The following is a 19342-nucleotide window of genomic DNA, read 5'->3' as shown; positions in this document are numbered from 1 at the left end:
CCATGCCTACCTTCACACTCAATATCTATTTAAGTGCAGATGCAGAGCTACAAAAAGAAATCTAAACCTATTGCAAATCAAAGCAGCAAAGTTGCAAAACAAGTATAAAAATACATCAGCTTTCAAGATGAGTATGTAATTAAATTCTTTATAAATAATACGTATACAGACATGTAAAAAGAGCAGATATTTATAAATCACTATTCCTAGTATTTATTATTTTGATCTTTCATGATTTATTGATGCTTCATAGAAATCCATTGCTATATATGAAATTAGAATATAATATAACTATTTTCACGTACATAATATAAATATATTCCAAATTCCAGATGCTATTGTCAAAAAAATTTGATTTATACTGGTAAGAGTGTGAACTGGCCAAGGGGTGGGGAAGAAAGCATTTCAAGAGAACGAGAAAAACCTGCAAAGTTCATAAACACCTTGAAGTAATCTGTGACTAATTCTTAGAAAAGATGTGCTCAAACGAAATCAAAATTGCCTCTTTTCAGTCTTTCAGAACTGAGTCAAAACAGGGCAAAACTTTACCAGGTGTGTTCAGTAATCTGTGCCTCATGTGTCATAGAACTACGTTTCAATTCCAAAAAAGAAATTGAGCACAAGGAGATACAAAGAATTCCATTCCATTCTTTTCTTTTCCACCTTCTAGCATTTCATTATCTTAGCAGTCAAATGAATTTTATAACTGATATTGTCAGAATGTACATAAATATATTTTTGGTTATTTGAATTAAAATTAATTGCAAAACTTCTTCTATACCAAAGTGGTAAGATTTTCTATCATTACCACTACAATGTATTCAGAATTTACATTGCAAAAGAAAAATGGAATGGTTACAATGACTATAAAATGAACCACGAATCAAAGTTTGCCAAGTCTCTCTTTTTAAGTCATACACCTTTTATCTATTTTAAAACTACGTATCTCTTACTATGCCCTAAAAAATAAGAATGAACTTTCAATTAAGGAACTGGATTGTGAAACCAGCATATACAATGGTTTCATCAGTAGAGTTTCAAAAAAAGTTGAAAAAAAGAGCTATTTTCTTTTTAACAGGAATATCTGCAGATTTGATGATTTTGCACAAACTCAGTTTAGTGGGGAAATAAAATAAATTCCTTTGTAACAGCAAAACAACAACCACTTTTTGAATAGGACTTCTCATTTGTTTGGGATTTTTTATGTCCAAAACAAATTCAAAAATTCTAGCTCAAGGAAAAATACTTTAACAAACCATAATGTTTTTATCCACATACAAATTTGTAAAAAGTTTTAATAAAAACTCACAATTGCTTTTATTCTATATTCCACAAAGAAAAGTCTAAATAAATAGAATAAAATTTTGTTTTACTTTTGGCTCTATTTAGTGCCTACCTCAGTAGTAACTTTGAGAATGACCTTGGGAAAACTTTTTAATCTCGCTCAGCTCTGTCTGGGAAAACAGTAGTTCCTCGTGAGTGCTACAAATTGTAAATTAATTGAATTTCTGAGATGTTCTGATATAACAGTGGTATCAGCACAGCATACAAGAAACCATTGGAGAATAATTGTTCAAGAATCCCAGTCCCACCATTTTTTCAATAAAACCATGTCATAACAGATCTCAAGCACAGGATAACTGGAGCGCTTCTCTTTTCTGGCTTTCTGCCAGCAGTGGATTTCACTCTTGGTGAATTTTACTGCTTTTTTTTTTCATGCTAATAAATCCATAAGACAGCAGCACTTTAAAAGAAAGGAAAATCCCACAATTTCTGCATCTTAATAGTATATTCACTTGCAAATTACTGAGATGATATTTGAGGAAGGTAAGAAAGGCGGATTATTGTCATCAGTCATCACCTGACACCTGCATCCTGTAACAGAGTTTCATCGTTTCATAAACATGCCCAAAATCAATCCTGTAACTTTTAAAACTTCCTTTTTTAAAAGCAAACAAAACTCAACCCAAAACTTAAAAACACCTCTCCAGATTTAGATACTTGGAGTGAAAATGCACCCACTGTTTAGCTTTCCATAAGTTCCCAGTAAAATATGAATATTTTCACCTTACATTCTTATATATTTATCAGATAGATTAAAGAGCTCTTTGCCATCAGAAATTTTCTCTCCATGGAAATATCAATAAATATATTCAATTGCTTTTCAGGGTTTTGTAGGGATATTTAAAATAAAATAACTAGATAGAGCTTCTTGTCTTTCATTTGTTGTCAGGTTTTCTGACCTTAAATCATTGCTGTGGCTCCTGCAGGAATGTTTTCCAATTTTTCAATAGCTGTTTTAAAGCATAGAGGGCATAGATATAATGGTTTCATAAATGTAGTATAATACAGCATCACTTATTTTACTTATTTGCCTGCATTGAGGAACAAAGAGCTGTGCTTGCTACAGCATTACTTTGGCAGATCTTATATTTCTGGCTATGTTCTATAATGCCTAAATTATTTTGGTTTTGAGGAATACCTCACAACCAGTAAGTAATTTCCATTCTCCCTCATGTTATTAAAATAAATCAGTGGGGGGCACCCTGGGGTGTGAACAAATACTGCCCGGTGGGAAGAGCATCCACTTGGATTCACATTTTTGCTCCCATGTATCCTTGGATATGTATATTTTTGGGCTGAGATCCTTAACATTATTTAGATATTGAAGCCAAGAGAAAACATGTCAATGAGATTTTGTTGCCTAAATACTTCTAAGGGGAGGGTTCTGAACTTTAGGGTTGCAATTCAAATTCAGTCACGGGACTCGTCACCCGGGACCCAAGGTGCTGTGATGGACACCACCCCTGTGCAACGCGACCATCCATAACCTGATTTGTCCCCTGAAAATGTCTATGTTTTCCCACTGGCTACAGATATCTAAATTCCTGTGACCATCACAACACACACCTTCACACACTCCTAAATTAAATTCATAGACTGTATCATTTTTTCTGAAGTTATACAGGAGATTTATTGTTCCACTTCTGCACATTTTCAAAGAATGGTTGCTGTGATAAGAGATTGTAATAAATCAGATTGATGCCATCAAGAATATACTGGAGACCGGCATTTTATATTTTGTTTAGCCTAAATTGGAGCCTTTTTAAAAAGTTACTCCATGAAATTCTTTTAGATATTTTCAATACATTAACATCATAAAATGAGGTTTAAAAAAAATGGATCTTAAAGAATTTCTCATTCCTTAGGAATTTGCCAGAACAAAACTTTTTGTTATAAAAACAATCAATAGTTCATACATATTTAGTGGTAATTTTAGTTCAGTTTAGCAGTAGTTCAGTTGAGTTAGTTCCTCTGCATCACACAAACAGAAAGGTTTCCTTGAATTGATTCCAGATAGAGCTGCAAAGTCCCTCATTTCCCATCTTACCACCACATTTGTGGTTCTTCTTTGAACCTTTCCAATATTATAATGTATAGTATTCTAATACTATAACATTTTCTCAAAGTATGAGTTCCAAAAGGGATCCTAGTATTCCACATACAAATTTGTAAAAAGTTGGAAAGTTCATATCCTAATGACAAAGAACTCTCTTGTCCTGTTCCTACAGAGATAGTATCCATCCTTCCACTGCATTTTGTTATTATTCTGCTTCTAGGCCTTAAGTCACACTGGCCCTTTCAATTTGCCATCAGTACAATGGTCACCTAGTTTTCTACCCTTTCTCCAAAGAATTTTCAGAATCAGTGATTTCCAGCATGCCATCTCTCATGTGATAGGTGGAGCCAAATTCCTAGTTTCTAGATGGCTTTACATTTGGACATAAGAAAGTCATGTTATTTCTTCTCTTGGTGGACTAAGAAATACCATAATTGGGGGTTTTATATTATAATAAAGATAATTACTTGATGGAGACTCTTCGTTTAAAACTATGAACTATACAAGGAAACTAAAAATTACCTTGCTTGTTTTGTTTTCTGAAACAAAATATGCAATTAAACTGAATCAAATATTTTGGCTCAAAGGGAGAGTTTTGTGCATATTACACCGTGGTTGAACTAATGTCAAAGCAACCTGCTGAGCAGTTCCATGGTTTTTTTCTTTTGTAATTCATAATAAAGCCCAGTGACGTTACATCCCTCAAAAGCCTGAGTAGTTTTAACATATTGTAATAGGAGCACTAAATCAATTCAATTCAATTTATTTAAACAAGATGAAAGCCCTGAGGAGACCATCGTGCATTCATTCAAATAACAACCTCCAATGTTAGGACCTAAAAATAAGCAGTAGAAAAACAAAACCCCATACCCCAAACCAACAACAAATGAAAGTAGTTTGAAAAATATATTTAGTATGTGTTTTATGTCTATTGTGTTTTATGTCTGTTGTGTTTTATGTTCACTGTGCTGTACCTAAGGCTTTATAAAAATGATAAGTCGAATGCAGGTCACTGAATACCAGTAAGTTACTAGTTAAAGAAATTATAATTAAGACCACATCTCAGAAACTTGTAGTCTTACATGCAAGCATGCAAATATTCATGTTTCTATAAATGAGTCTATGAGTAAATGTAAAGAAGCACAAGCAAAAATCCTCATATTTGCATAATCAGTTCAGTCTATTCAGGAGTCCTTGTGGATATCACAAAGGTAAAAAACAAAATAAATCAAATAGAAATATGGCACACTGTTTGAATCTTAAGTAAAAAGACAAAAGTTACGCTGTGTACATGATCACTGAAATGAATTTGTGGTAGTGAAGAGCAGGAAACTAATCCTAAATGACTTTCACGTGAACACCATCTCCTACTAATATAGAAGAATAATCATGTCTTATTCAATAGGAATTGATAAAGTAATCAAATACATGCATGAAAAGTTAAAAATTATATCTATAAAAAACAGATGAGCAAAAATCTCTAAACCTTTTTAAAATAAAACAAACACATAAATGGCAAATTTGCAAAAAATATTTCAGAATTCAAACTCAAGATGAAATAGGAACAACTTGTTAATATACATTTTTTAGGCAATCAAATGCACAAGGTTCAAAATACATTTTACATCAACTGCAAGGTCTGTGACAGATGGTCCACTAATGCAGATTGCAAAGTCATCTGTGTAAAAACAGCTCTGGAATCTACAAGGAATCACAAGGGCCACTAATGTGTCTGAAGAGAAAAGAGTGTCATAATACATGGAACCCTCTGGGGCACCTTGTTAATTATTACAGGGTCACATTTCTGTGTAATATTTTGTTCTTTACTCTAGAGCTAATTTACAGTAAGTTTGGTGTATGGTTCTGAAAGCCCAAGGCCAAAAAAGAAATTACACTAAAAATTTGTGAAGGACAATTTGAGAGTCATCATTAATGGAAATTAGTTTGGCATAATTGGTGGATAGCTAGAGACCAAGAGCTAGTTCCAATCAAGAAACAGCAGATCCTGTGAACCTGAGGCCTAAGTTCCAGGGTACAAAAAAAAGGAAAAAAAAGTCCCATTCATTTTAAATGTTATGCATTTGTAGCCTAAATTTGGTCTGTGATTTGAAATATGAAATTTAAACCATATTACATCATTCAGACCTTTAATTTTAGGCCATGTGTTCCATGCTTTCCATCTACAATTTTTTTTTAAATTTTATTTAAAACAAATGGCTGTTTGGTCACCTGGAGGATGACTGCAGTTTTCCACTTTGAGAACAGACAGTATCTGTCCATATCCTAATGACAAGAGGATGAGAAGAAATAACAACATCCTAATATACTCCAAACACTCTTTGGGAACATCAGAGCTGACTGTGTTGCTGATTTCACATTGTGTTGTAACCACTGAAAAGAGTTCCTCTCCAAATAACGTGCACCCTCATGCTTTCAAACTGTACCGTACAAAATTATATAGGACATCCTATTAATGCTGTTTACTGCAACAGAATAAAGAAAAAACTTGTGCACAGGATGAAAGAAGGGGAATGCTTAGAATTTTCAGGGAGGGACTTAAAAGGAAGAGGATACAGATGCTAAAAACACCAACTGCATACTACCCTAGGAGTTAGCAATGAGAAGTGTTTTTTATCTCTTCCTGAGGTCATGGGGAGTTGTAGACACCTTACCCCTGTGCACAAGAGAGCTATGTTTTTAGCACCCAGTTGGGACTTTGACTGAAGACTTTCTTTTCCAACCTCCTTGAGACAGGCAATAATTTTATTGTGAAAGTTCAGAGAAGCCATATCAAGACAGAATTTAATCACAATTTTCAAATAAAATCTTTCTGAATATCAAATATGAGACCAAACCTTACTTATTAAACTGAAATGAATGGAGCATCATCACTTATTTCACTAGGAGCAGTATTGGTCATGTAAATCTGTTTCTACTAACAGGTAACTTAATTTTTCATCTAATTAGGTCACATAGTCCAAAAAGAAAGACATCAAAAGGTATATGTGGAGGATCTTTAACCCCTCCCATGCAATGTCCTGACTTTCAACCCTGAATGATTTTTCCAAAACAAGGTTGCTGCATACCAGGGACAATACCCAGCAGAGGGTTATTCTTGATTCACAGTTGTCTTTCACCAAAACTTAGATCATTTAGCCTATTTCTTTTATTACCATATTGTCAAAATCAAACTGCATAAACATGGATTTTTGGAAAATAGAAAACAGAGAACTTGAATTTAGTTGTTAAGTGATGATCATCACTCCTGCTCTCTACCAATATTCACCGAGTTTCTTTCTCAGTTATTATTTCTGAATTACTATCTGCAAGACAGTACTGTACTAATAACCTTACAAGAATCATTAATATAGACCCGAATGCAAAAGAGGAACCTTAAAATATTTTTCTTTTAATACATAATCTGAGTTAGAAGTGATATTATGTCAAGTTGCTTTGAACCAGTTGAGTCTGACCCCCTGTGTTGTCAAGATGACTTTTGAATAGATGGAACTGCACTTTAAAGTGGAATGGAGAGCCAAACTGGAAGGCTGTCAACTGAAAAGTATGAAGAACATTAGTTATTCATATTAAAGGTTAAATTAACTCTAATAAAATGATCTGGACTGTTCTTTATATCATGATCAAGAACAACGTTTAAGCTCTAGTCTATTATTTTATTTCAGAAAACACTATAAAAATAGAAAGAAAAGGGGAATGATTTATTCTTTACTGCTCTTCTCTGACAAAAATAAAGAGCTGATGCCTTTTAGAAGCAACTTATTCTTTGCAACTCCTCCTGAATTTTGAGAGCCATTAATACAAGCCATTTCCTTCATTTTTCTCAAAGGTTTTGGCAAAACCAGGAGTTCCTGCATAGTAATACCATTTGCAGCTTATGGTTTGACAGGTTAAGAGCTTTGAAAAAGGCCAAAGTTATCTTTTATGTTATTTATAATATTATTAGGTGTATTTTTAGCCAGACATTTTTGCTTAGGTTTTTTTTTTTTCCTGCAGGATTAGAAGCAGTGACTAAAATGTACTATGATGAGAACATTTAAAGGTCATTGCTAAACACAATCTACCGCAACTAAAAGAAAATTGTAACTGTCACATTATGGATAATTTTAAAAGAGCATCTAGTAAACTATAATAAAAGGCATCCTTTCTTATTAGTTCTTTAAAAGTGACTATCCAAACACTTTCAAGAGTTACCAAGTGTACTATCTGATAAATGTTTTAATCAGGAAGATGAATACAGAAAATATTATGGGATGTTTAAGTGTGGCCAAAGCCATAATTCTCCACACATATATAAAGTAGTTGGTTGTTTATACTGGAGAAAGGAAAATAATTTTATCCTTTTTCTACTTTTTGAATAATATGCATTGTGCATGTGTTATGGAGCTGGAAAAAACAAGGGTATTTGCCTTGACAGAAGTTTCCATCGAAAAACTGTATACAGTTTAGAAAATGTGATGTTATATGAAAAAGTTGTGCAAGGACCTCCAGGTAATAATAATTTTAACACTGTTAAAATATAGAAGATGGCCACTAAGAATGAAGAAATACACAATTCTAATCAGTTGTTGGAGGAAAAAAGAAGTGCTTTTAAAACTGTTAATCTGCTTTTAAAATAAATTAGCTGTCCCTCAAGAAATTGCTGAAAAATAAAGTTTGAAAAGCTTGTAGGTATATTTGTAAATCTCAGAATAAACTCAGGATGTGGCTGACTTACACTGAAAAGCTTTCACGCCTAGAAATTCTTGCTTATTAAAATAGTAGCAGACATGAAGGATTAAGCTGAAGAAAAATGATCTACTGAAATACAGCAGGGACCTAACCTAGATGGAAAATGCGTGTATTCCCTCTGGGCTCCTGCCATGCCCTTGGGATGTCAAGCTAATACTATCCCAAGACCAAAGATGCCATATCCCCAGAGGTGGAGCACAGTACAAAAGCATATTCATGCAGAATCAAATCTCAAAAACTTCTTTTCTTTGCTCTCTTTGATCCATGAACATCGAAAAGCCTGTATTGCACTGCTTGCGACCCCAAAATCTGTAAGGACTATTTCTTGATTCCCAATAGTGTTACCTCAACATTATTCTGCTGTATCAGCTTATAAATTCATAAGACAGTCTGAGATTCAGTCTTTGCACAGAATAAGTACTGTGCAAAGGCTGAATTTACTCTTACTAAGCAAATGTTCTGCCCCTGTGAATACTGGGAGAACTTCAGACATCAACACTCCTTGCTATAAATCAGGAACTTCAGCAGCAAAGGTGCCCTGACCAGTGAGGTGAGAGCCTCCTGTCCCCAAGTCCCTCCAGCCAGCCAGCCCCAAACAACCCTGGTGACCACACCAAGCCGGTGGCACCCGCCCTTCCCTTGCAGCATGGAGGCGAGTGGAAGCAGAGGATCCCTGCTCTGCAGCGCAGCAGAATCTGCCTGCCACCACCTCTCCCCAGCCCAGGGACAGCCGGCTGCAAAACCACCTTTGGCACCGGAGTTCAACAGCAACTCTGCTGCAAACCACTCCTCTCTGCACAGCTCCTCCGTACTCAAAGCCTTTCTTTTCAGCCTCCCTCTGGAAATCACAGCTACATGAAATAACACTCCTTTCATCCTGGTCCAGAAATAGGGTCCCCAAACGCAGCAGTAAAAATGGGATTTCAGCTGAGAACAGGATTGATAGAGGATAAATCTCAATAAACATCAGTAAGTATGTTTGCAAGTATACCCTCTGCTGAAGTACCTGAAAGAAAACAAATTTTTTTGAGATACACTTAGGAAGCTCCATTTACACAAAAGTTTTAACAAAACAACCACCTGCCAAAGTAAAATCTTACTAAGAAAGTATTTAAAAATTAATATTAATGAATTACATCTACCATTTTTTAAAAGTCAACTGATATAAGTTACAAATGGGATATAAGATATGGCAATCATAAGACATGGGGCAGATTAATCTGGTAACATCTAAAAAACTTGGAGTTATGTTTGAAATGTTTTTAAGTATGACTGTTGACAGGTGTGATCCAGGGGATGAAGTATAATTTTAATAAAGTGTGCAGAGATCCTTCAACCACACTGGAGTTTTTCTGAAGTACTTCAAATAATTTTTCATAGTTTAAAAAATATAAAAGTAGATAAATGACTGTATTGATGACTTTACAAAGAGAACCTTTTATTTACAAAGGTGTAGTACATTAACTTTGTGCTTCTCTCCAAAGGGTGTCCATGTAATCATTATAATGGAGGTAGGTTTTAATGTTAAAAGAATTCAGAAGAATATTTGTAGGTATTGAAAATCTCAGTGTATTTCAACGAGGTCCAAATTTTTTCATATCAGTTCACAATCACTATATTGTCTTAGTATCTGTATAAGCAGAGAGGTGCAGCCTTTGAAACTTGTGTCTCTTCGACAAATGAGCGAGAGCTTGCAGGACCACCTTGCAACCTCAAGGATGTGCCTTCAAGTCAGCAAAAAGAATTACAGCAAGAGTGATAACACCTTTCCTCTTCATAATTGTTCCCTATTTTCCTGCCACTGCAGATGACGGGGATTTTTCTGCTTGCACTGAAGGCATCCTCAGACACCACACCCACTGCATACACAAAGTACATGCATCCCAGTGATTCCCAGATTCACTTCTAACCATTGCATTAAGATCAAACCACTCTCCCGTGTCAGGCTCCTAACTGATTCCCATCTTTGTCGGAAAGGCCAGGGGTGGGGTAGGGATGTGGCCAGATAAAGGCCACGTGAACTCTTGCAGCTGAAGGTCTCTGTTCCTGACTGACATTTTTCCCCCCAAACCCTTATTGACTCATTCAGCAAAGGTCACTCATTTCTGATCTTTTCATTAATTTTACTGTTTTCTTCATAATCCCTAGCCTTCTTTTTCCTTGCAGGAGAAATTTGTAACAGGTAAAGCATATCGAATTCTGGCATCATTGAAAGTTTGTCTGAACAGCACTGGATTAGACTTTGGGTCTAATCAAGACCCAAAGGAGATCTCCTGAAAGAAACTCTGCATCTTGCAAGAAAAGCTGATGACTGTCCAAAAGATGACAAAGACCATAGCTGTACTAATCAATTAAAATGGGGCCAGTGTGCTATTTGGCTTGTTATATAAAAGAAAAAAATCAATTCAAAATATTAATCAGTTATTCTGTACCATTCGAGTATTATAAATTGTGATAAAATTAATTAAACTTACATTGCATACTGATTTCATGTAGGTATCTATTTACTTAATTCTTTCTATTCCGTCTGCTTTAAAGGATTGTTGAGATCCACTAAAATTTTGTTAAAAGGTTATTAATTTCTAATGCAGAGGAAGTTAGAAAAACTAATAAGCAGTCTGAAATGTAGTGAGCACTTTACATATTGCAGAGAAAAGGTTTCGATCCAGGCTGTTAAATTCACTAACAACCTGAATGTTTGGTAGTTTACTGAATATTTTTCTTCAAGTTCATTGTAAAAGCTCTGCATTTCCTTCTCTTCTGTGCTTAGTATAAATTTTTAATAGATCCAGTAAAACATCCAGAATACAATTAGGCACCCTTCTGCTTTGCCATCTAATCTGCCAATTTTCAGAGCAGCTCTTAACCCAGGTATTACATTGACGTGCCTTAAGTTATACAGTGTGAATACACACTTTAACATCTGCCTTTTGTGATGCACATTGGAAGCAAGGGTTGTAAATAAGCACAGAGAATGTGTTACTTGTTCTTAGTTGCCTCTCTGTTTAAAAAAAAAAAAATTCATGGGGCAAAAAAAGCAGCAGGTAAGTGAGCCAAAATACACTAAAAACATTCAGAGTTATGACCTAAAACCTGTTCAACCCTGCTGCTCCTATTTGCTGAACAGGTATTCTATCAGACTACAGCCAATCATGTAAGTTACAATAAAAGAATACTTAATAGAGAAAAGGAGTACTTTTACAGGATTTATTACATTCATAAATAAATTTTATTTGCTTCTGTTGCTCTGACTGGGCAATGACGATGTGGAGACAGTTCATGTTAACTGGGATATAAAGTTATTTTGCAACAGGATTGTGCATTGCCTAATTTTGTGTCAAGTATGAAATTATTTTTTTGTGATATAGGGAAATAATTAATTACTAACTGTGTAATGCAAAAAAACCCCACAACCCACCAAACCTAAATATCATGCAATGGTATACATACATTTACAGATGTAAAGTAGTAGCACACAGAATATAATAAAATATGAAGAGAAAAAAAAAATACAAATAAATCTGCCATACCAAGCACACCTCTATTAAAACATACTTCTCATTGAGGAAGTTGAAATTATGAATTATTAAAAGCTACTCAAAAAACATTCACCAAATGCACAGTATGATTGAGGTGATTACTCAAAGTCAAAGCACAAAAAAAATATTAGAAATACATTTGGACACTACACTTGAAGAAACCTACCCTATCTATGTAGATTGCTGGCATGAGTGAATTGTGCAACAACATTTTAAAGAATTAAAAATAGCATTAAGTTGTTTTTATCCAAGCATGTTTTTTAAAAGTAATATTGAATGAAAGAGTAAAGCATAGGAATATAAAATCTAGCAACAGATTATTTGGGACATTTGATGAATTACATCTTGCTTTTAGCCACATAAGGCTCCTGCACCACAATCAAAATTGATCTTCACCCAAGCAGTCTGTGCCCAGGCCAAATGAAAGAGAAGACAGAAGTGTCTGCTAAAGAAGGAAAGCACTGTTTAAAAAGACACCACACTCCACAAAAAACCACTTTGACATTGTGGTGGAACAGGAAAGAAGACACTCAGTAAGCTCAGGAATACCTAATGTAACCATGAATAGAACAACAGGATAAAACAGATGCCAACTGCTCAGTCAAGCTATGACTTTTTCTAGAGTTGTCAGACAGGTATCTTTAAATAAATGAATGAATAAATAAATAAACAAACAGTGAAAGCTCATGGAGTTCACATCCCTTTGGATAGCTATTGTTTCTGTCAGGAAAATTCAGTAGAGCATCACTGACAGCATTACCTGAACACTGTAAGTGAGAAAAGATGTTGCTTAAAAAAAAGAAAAGAAATTAGAAATTTGTTGTGGTGACGGAGGATTGTTCTGGTCTTCTGGGATCCCAAGCAGACCTCTAGAAGTTTAGAACTGTCTGCACTAGATGGAACAATTTGCACAATACATCAGGTAAATGCAGTGCCATTAAAAATCTTTTTATTATTTAAATGTGCACTAGCTTACTTCTATACTGTCTCCTTGAAAAATTTTCCCATTTATGGATTATTTCCTGGATAGATTGAAATTAGATATTTTTAAGATCATTTTTCTTACTAACTTCTCTGAAAATTAGGACTTTCCAATACATAAAGTTACTTTCAGAGAAACAGACTTACATCTTTATGAGCACAGTCTCATTCTCAAAAAAATATTGTATTATCAGTTCACAAATTATTGAGAGTTAGGCACTTGGATGTAATTTGACTAACTACACCTTTAAATGTGTTTTTTGCTCCTGAATGTCTCCTGAATTGCTGACTTAAGAAGCCTGTGAAGGGAAATAACCTCACCAAATTCAGCCCTGTCTGCGGGTGTTGGCTCTGAACTGGAAACCAATAATGTCAAGCTCTGCAGCAATGTAAAGTGGAAAATCACAAGAGAGAGGTATTATATTCTCCACCTTACAAACATCAAGGTTATTAGAGCTCTTTAGAGTTCAGGTTTTCAGAAATAATACAAGATTTTATGCTAGAGCAAAGAAGATAAACAGTCCATTATTTTAGAAGACACAAAATGGCTTCAGAATGTATTTCATATGTCCACCAGATGAGAAATACACCATATGTATCCTAATAATACTGGTTTTGTTTATTATGTGTCTATTGTGATTTTGGTAACTTATATAACTAATTTAAAGTCATTTCAGACCTTATAATAATAACTTAGAATAATAGTATTCTGCAAAGATTTTTTTAATGTTTGAGTTTTGTTTGTTTGCTGGTGTTCTTATTTATTGCAGTTTACTAGAAAAGAAGTTATTAGCTGTTAAAAAAAAAATTACAGTTCCTTCTGAAAGGTACATGATACATTATCCACTCACACCTTAGGTTATTGACCATTTATCTGCTATTTAGTCCTCATATTTCTGCTTTGTTGAGCTTTGATTTCTGATTGGCACTGGTGGAGGAAATGATAGGTTTCAAAACATAAGTACAATAAGTTACCCACAGAGTTCTCTGCAAATTACTGCAGGAAAGGCTGGTGTATCCGTTTGCCTCTTTTTCAGGAAAAAAAAAACAACCTCCTAACACAAAGTGGTTTTTTTTGATGTTGTTACACTTACACACATTTAATTACATAATTTCTTGGGTTTTCTAAATGAATGTTAATTTAGTAGTGTAGGAAAAATAAAATTCATTAAACCACAAGATGGTGAGAAAGCAATTTATAGGACTGCACAAATGTACCTAAATTTGTGCTTCAGCTGGAGAGAACTTGCAAAGATTCCCGCTGAGTAGCAGAATAAATTTTACAAGACAGAGAATTTGTTGTGTCAAAAAAAGTCATAAAATTACTGCTATTTTATGAAGGAAACCACCATAAGGTGGTAGAGGAGCAGAAGCAGACTGTGAAACACTGTTTAGCTGTGACATTCATCCACACCTTCTCCAAGTTCCTGCTCATTTATGGCTCACAGCCACGTGGTGGGAAATTAGAAACAATACGTTTCTTTACAATTAAAAATGAACACGGCTGAGAGGCGGAATTAACATAAAAAATGGTGGGAAAATACCTGATAAGGTCTTTTTAGGCAGCCTTAACTCTCCTGTCATTCTTACCAGTGAAAATCTCCCCCTGCAAAACCCAGCACCACATCATAACACCCCCCAGCTTTGGAAAAACCAAATAATAACAACAAACCAAACAAAACTACCCAAGAAAAACAAAAGTAAAAAACAAAACCAAACAAAACACCCAAACCCTTGAACTCCTTGTGACTGAAATAATGCCTTTGTTCAAAAGCAGTTGTACGGACATATTTCATTTTACAATAGTGTTCGAATCCAGTCAAAAAAACGTTACTAGTTGTTAGCTTTATTATTTGCAAAATCCTGCCAGAGCTTCTGAAGCACTGACTTGAGCAAAGTCAATATATGGGATATATTCCAATATATGTAGCAATATATGGAAATTTGGGGAAAAGTGGTTAAATTCATGTAAGTTTCAGAAATCTATATATTTCCTAGAAAATAAAATTCATCAAAAATGAAGACCAAAATGTCTAAATAGACAGTTTACTAAAACAAACTTTTCTCTAGAACAGGATCCATACACATAAACAAAGTAACCAGCTGTATCTGAGGTGGCATCTCTGCATCCTGCAGACAATTAAGCATGCAGATCATGAAATCAACATCTTTGCACTGAAGAATGCTTACATGCACAAAACTCCTTATTCATTACTTTTAACCCAAAGAAATGCTTTTGACCTATGAAAACAAACCAGGAACTGCCTTTTAATAACAGAACAGTGATAGCCAAAGCTTTACCATGCCAAAAAGCAGACCATGAACGTAAGAAAACAGGAATTTTAAAGAGCTGGCCTTGAACATACGATATCAAGCAGTGTGTAGAAGACAGCCTTAGAAGAGGAAGCGTCGCTGATCCAGTGAAAGTTCAGCTGTCCTTAGTCTCTGCCAGCTGTAGGTCCACAGGGCGTTGCAGGGGAAGGGTGAGCGGGAAATACACTCAAGACATCAAGAACCTCACAGCAATGTTCTGCACAACCGGACAGGGAACCTATTAGACCTGACTTTCGTCACCCAAGGCATGGAGACAAAATCAAGAGTGATTTGTGTGTACTATGCTGTGTTCTCCTAAACTTTAAGAGACTAATTAAGATGTGGGTGCCTGAATATTTTGTAGCAGCTGGTCATAGGCCAAGTTACAGTTCGAGCATTGAAATTAGTAAAGTAACACACTAACACTTGCTAATACAGTTCCCCTTGCTGATGATAGGTTACTTCTGATCTACTTTTTCCTTTCTGCTTTGCTTTTTTTGAATGTTTCTTTTTGGGTAAAACCAATTATGGAATAACAAGGTAAGCACATCCCAAGAAGATAATAAAGTATGACTGATGAAGTCAGCTCTGAGGTAAATGCCTCAAATCAACATCACCATGTGATGTAACAGTAACCACTGCCAAAGAACAAAAGGTTTTGAGTGGCTTATGAATTTTGAGGACAGAATGTAAGTTGTTCTAAGGATTTATTTTAGGGTTGTTCTTGGATAGTGCAATTTTACAAGACTGAGGATCAAAGCAATGCATGGAAAGTAGTAAATAATCATAAAATAAAGTCTTAGCAGTCTAACACTGGTATGAAGTAATAGGTGTAGTGACTGCCTAACTGTAACTTGAATTTCAAGTATTATCAGATTCCAAGGGTTTACTATGACAATCTGGCTCCTCTCTTCCCAGAACACATTCCATCCTCCATTTCCAACCTTTCACCTTCACTGGAACCGTCCTTTCTCAAAAACTCATCTTTCCCATAAAACTCAGGTGTTTTAAAATAGATTTCTTCTTCTAGATCAAGAATAGATCTTCCATTTCACCATATCCTTTCCCTAATACTTGTCAAGTGCTCAGCCACTTAAGGCTCTCCATCTGTCATCTAGTGCAAGAGACAGACGGTATGAAAATGACAACGTAGTAGAGGTGAGCAGCCATATTAACACCAGATAGCCACGGCATAGGTAGCAAGTAGTTGAATTTTAACACTTACTCCACTTCTAACCTCTGCTAAACCTTATTCAGGAATTATAAATGCGGCTGTGTGTCATACCCTATCTCCTGTACAAGAAATCAAGGCTTTTCTGTGTAGTCCTTGCTCCTCTCCCTGGTAGAAAACACACTCTCTATTATGATTGCATTTGGAAAAAATAAATGACACAATGTAATTTCATCTATAAATGTAATTTTATCTATAAATGTTATTTCTATAAGGACTTTACTTTTCTTTTACCCTCTTTCCACCAAAATGTTTATGCTTATTTTGTATATGTTACACTGCCCTTTGTTTTCTTCAAAAGCAGAAACTTGCTGCTATGGCAACAGTACTTTTGGTCATAACCTGAAAAGAGCAAATTTGCAACCAGGAACTAAAGGAGAAAGATCCCTCAAATGTAAAAGATTTCACCCAAATTCCACTAGCAGTTTTCCCATTAACACTGGGCTGGCAATTGCATTTTCTCAGCTTTAAGGCTCTGCAGAGGTAGGTGTGCAGTTCTCCTTAGCTGTGGGCCAGTGACGAGTTTGCAGTGAGCTGCGCGGAAGGAAGGCACCCAGCTGAAGTGAACCACTGACTCCCTTCACACTCAGAGTAAGACAGGAACCTCTAAATGCATTGCACCTGAAAAGTAGGTGGGATGAGTTACTCCTGGGATGCCTATCTTTGCCTCTGGTGAAGAAGCGTTAAGTATGTGACTCATGAAATCTGCAGGAAGGCGATCCGAGCATGACTCAGAATCCATCCTCAATAATGACTGTCATTCACAAAGGATCTTTGGTGCTGTCAGAAATAACATATTTTTAAAGTTAAATATTTATTCTGATCTCTCAGTATGCACAGTAGGTTTCCCCTTATATTTCTAATAATTCTCCCTAAGCTATTTTTTCCAAGTGTTCTTAAAGCAGTTTTGTTTCTTCTTAGAGCAAGTGAACTGAAATTCCAACCAAAAACTTGTTATGTATATCACTATTTGTCTTACTTCAAAAGGATCAAAATCTACATTAAACTGATTCTCTTCATGCATTCTTCTGGTGAGTGATTAACATATATTTTAGAGATTATTAAGCTGGAATCCTTTAAGATTAACATTACAGAAGCATAAATTTCAATGAAATCTATTTTCCCCTCAGTATTCACAATCTATGACTTTTCATGATCGTGATCTTCTGAATTTCAAGGATCAAGGAAACAGATTGAAAGAAATTACGTATATAAGAAATAAAGCAATGGTCCAACAGAAAATTTCCTGGTGAGCAAGCTACAGAGCATACACAAGAATCTGAGGGTAAATGAGGGAGACAGGGCAAGGTCATCTGAGTTAACACAAAGTAGAATCTGATTTTAAAGTACCCATCGTTCTTACAAAATAGCAATGAATATAGGGCACTTGCTGAGTACACGAAAAGAAAGTCTATGAAAAGACTAAAAAGTGTTTTAAACAGCTAAGCTGGTACTTTAACTAAAAGAGACAATGCCAAGTATGTCTAATAATGAAAAATTAGTATCAGATGGCTGTAGACTTTAAAGTAAAACAGCTTTTAACACTAAATGAATTTTCTTAGTAACACTGGCATATGATGTCTATGATGATGCCTGTGTCAATTCATCTCACCTCACTCAAGGACAGTCTTGGCAAAGACACTCTGTGTAAGAATAAGACATTGTGTGTCTGTGTATACATATTTACACATGCATACAGGGAGGAATAAGGCAGCAGACCGCCTTTTTCCTCTAAACTCATGCCTTATAAATTGTAGAAATATTCACTTTTAGGGTTTTGTTCTCCTTCTACACACTCTGTGCTATATACATTTATATATACTGGATAGTGAGAGAGTGAAAATAATCAAATTTAAACAAGTACAAACACAAAGTTCAAAACTGAAATTAAATTGGCCAAGTACTTTTGTTGAGTGCAAGGGTAAAAGTGGAAGCCTGCGTGTAAGAATACACCTGTAAATAGTGAATCCTTTAAAGTAGAAGCCATTGCATAGTGAAAGTACTATAATACACAAAAGCCAACATAATGAAGAAAAGAGTTCACATACATCACTTATCTGAAATTAAAATCTGATACAGGTGAGGTATCCCATCAAGCAGTTAATACCAACCAAAATGCATGAAAATGTGGAAAAACACTCAGACAAACAGTGAGAGAAAAACCTTAAGGGAGCATACTGTGGCTAACATGATGGTACCTAGGTACTACATAATTTTTATACCCTATGAAGACCAGTGATGCACAGCAATCGTAATCATGTTTGGATTACAGACAGGGAATCATTCAGAACCTTCCTCAGGACAGAACTGGAGAACCGTGAAAAATAAGACTAAGTCAGCAAGAGTAAAAGAACCTGCCTACAGTTTGAAGAGCAGCTACGAGAAAGTCCCACAGTTACTGTCCTTTTCTTTTCAACAAATTATGCCCCTTTCTCTCCTAAAGGCAGAAACACAGAGTACTTTGGCTACCCCACAGCTAGCAGGGTAGAACATAAGAGGTTCATCACTTTGCAGTTCTGAGACTCTTCAGCCCAGATATCCAATAGCAAAAATTACATCCTAGTTACTCAATTTTAATAACAAATCCCTGGTGAAAAATAAAATAAAAAGAAATCCACCAGACAGGTAACCTGGCATTAAAATTGGCATTAAAACCTAGACTCATAGCTCATCTGTCAGAAAACTTCAGTCAGTAGCCAGAAGACTAGAGTTTATCCCCAGGTAGGTCATGAGTCAATTTAGAGCTTTCTACCTCACATACACAGAATCAGAAAAAAAAACCCAATACAGCAGAGTTGCATAACTCTCATACTAGATCAAGGAAATACAGACTGACTCTGTTTCATTTTTCTGACTCCTCTTGATATGAGTGAACACACAGAAAGAGTCAAAAAGGGCTCATGAGGAGAGCTTTGGAGAACTGAGGTTTTACAGTCTGAAGATGAAAAGGCTAAATGAGAATACAATTGTTGCCTTCCAATATGTTAAGGAGAGGTGGAAGTTGGAGGGAAACAAGTTCCCCTCAGAGATGCACAGTGAAAGGACAGGAAGCAATATTCAGCTAGCTAGACAACTAGCTAGCTATCTTTAAGCACTGTAAAATTTCCAAGAAAACTCGTAGAATTCTCA

The 19342-nt window shown here is 35.4% G+C and overlaps 1 long non-coding RNA gene across 2 annotated transcripts in view; it reads right to left on the bottom strand.

The window, feature by feature from the left end:
• The window catches only part of LOC120755978 (uncharacterized), a 58996-nt gene that overhangs the window by 26269 nt on the left and 13385 nt on the right, over window positions 1-19342 (bottom strand). The gene's annotated exons all lie outside the window — the stretch shown is intronic.

Source organism: Hirundo rustica, chromosome 8 (genome assembly GCF_015227805.2).
Source record: "Hirundo rustica isolate bHirRus1 chromosome 8, bHirRus1.pri.v3, whole genome shotgun sequence".
In the NCBI taxonomy this organism is placed as follows: domain Eukaryota; kingdom Metazoa; phylum Chordata; class Aves; order Passeriformes; family Hirundinidae; genus Hirundo; species Hirundo rustica.
Note: the sequence above shows the minus strand (reverse complement) of the source record. Positions and strands in the feature narration are given on the sequence as shown.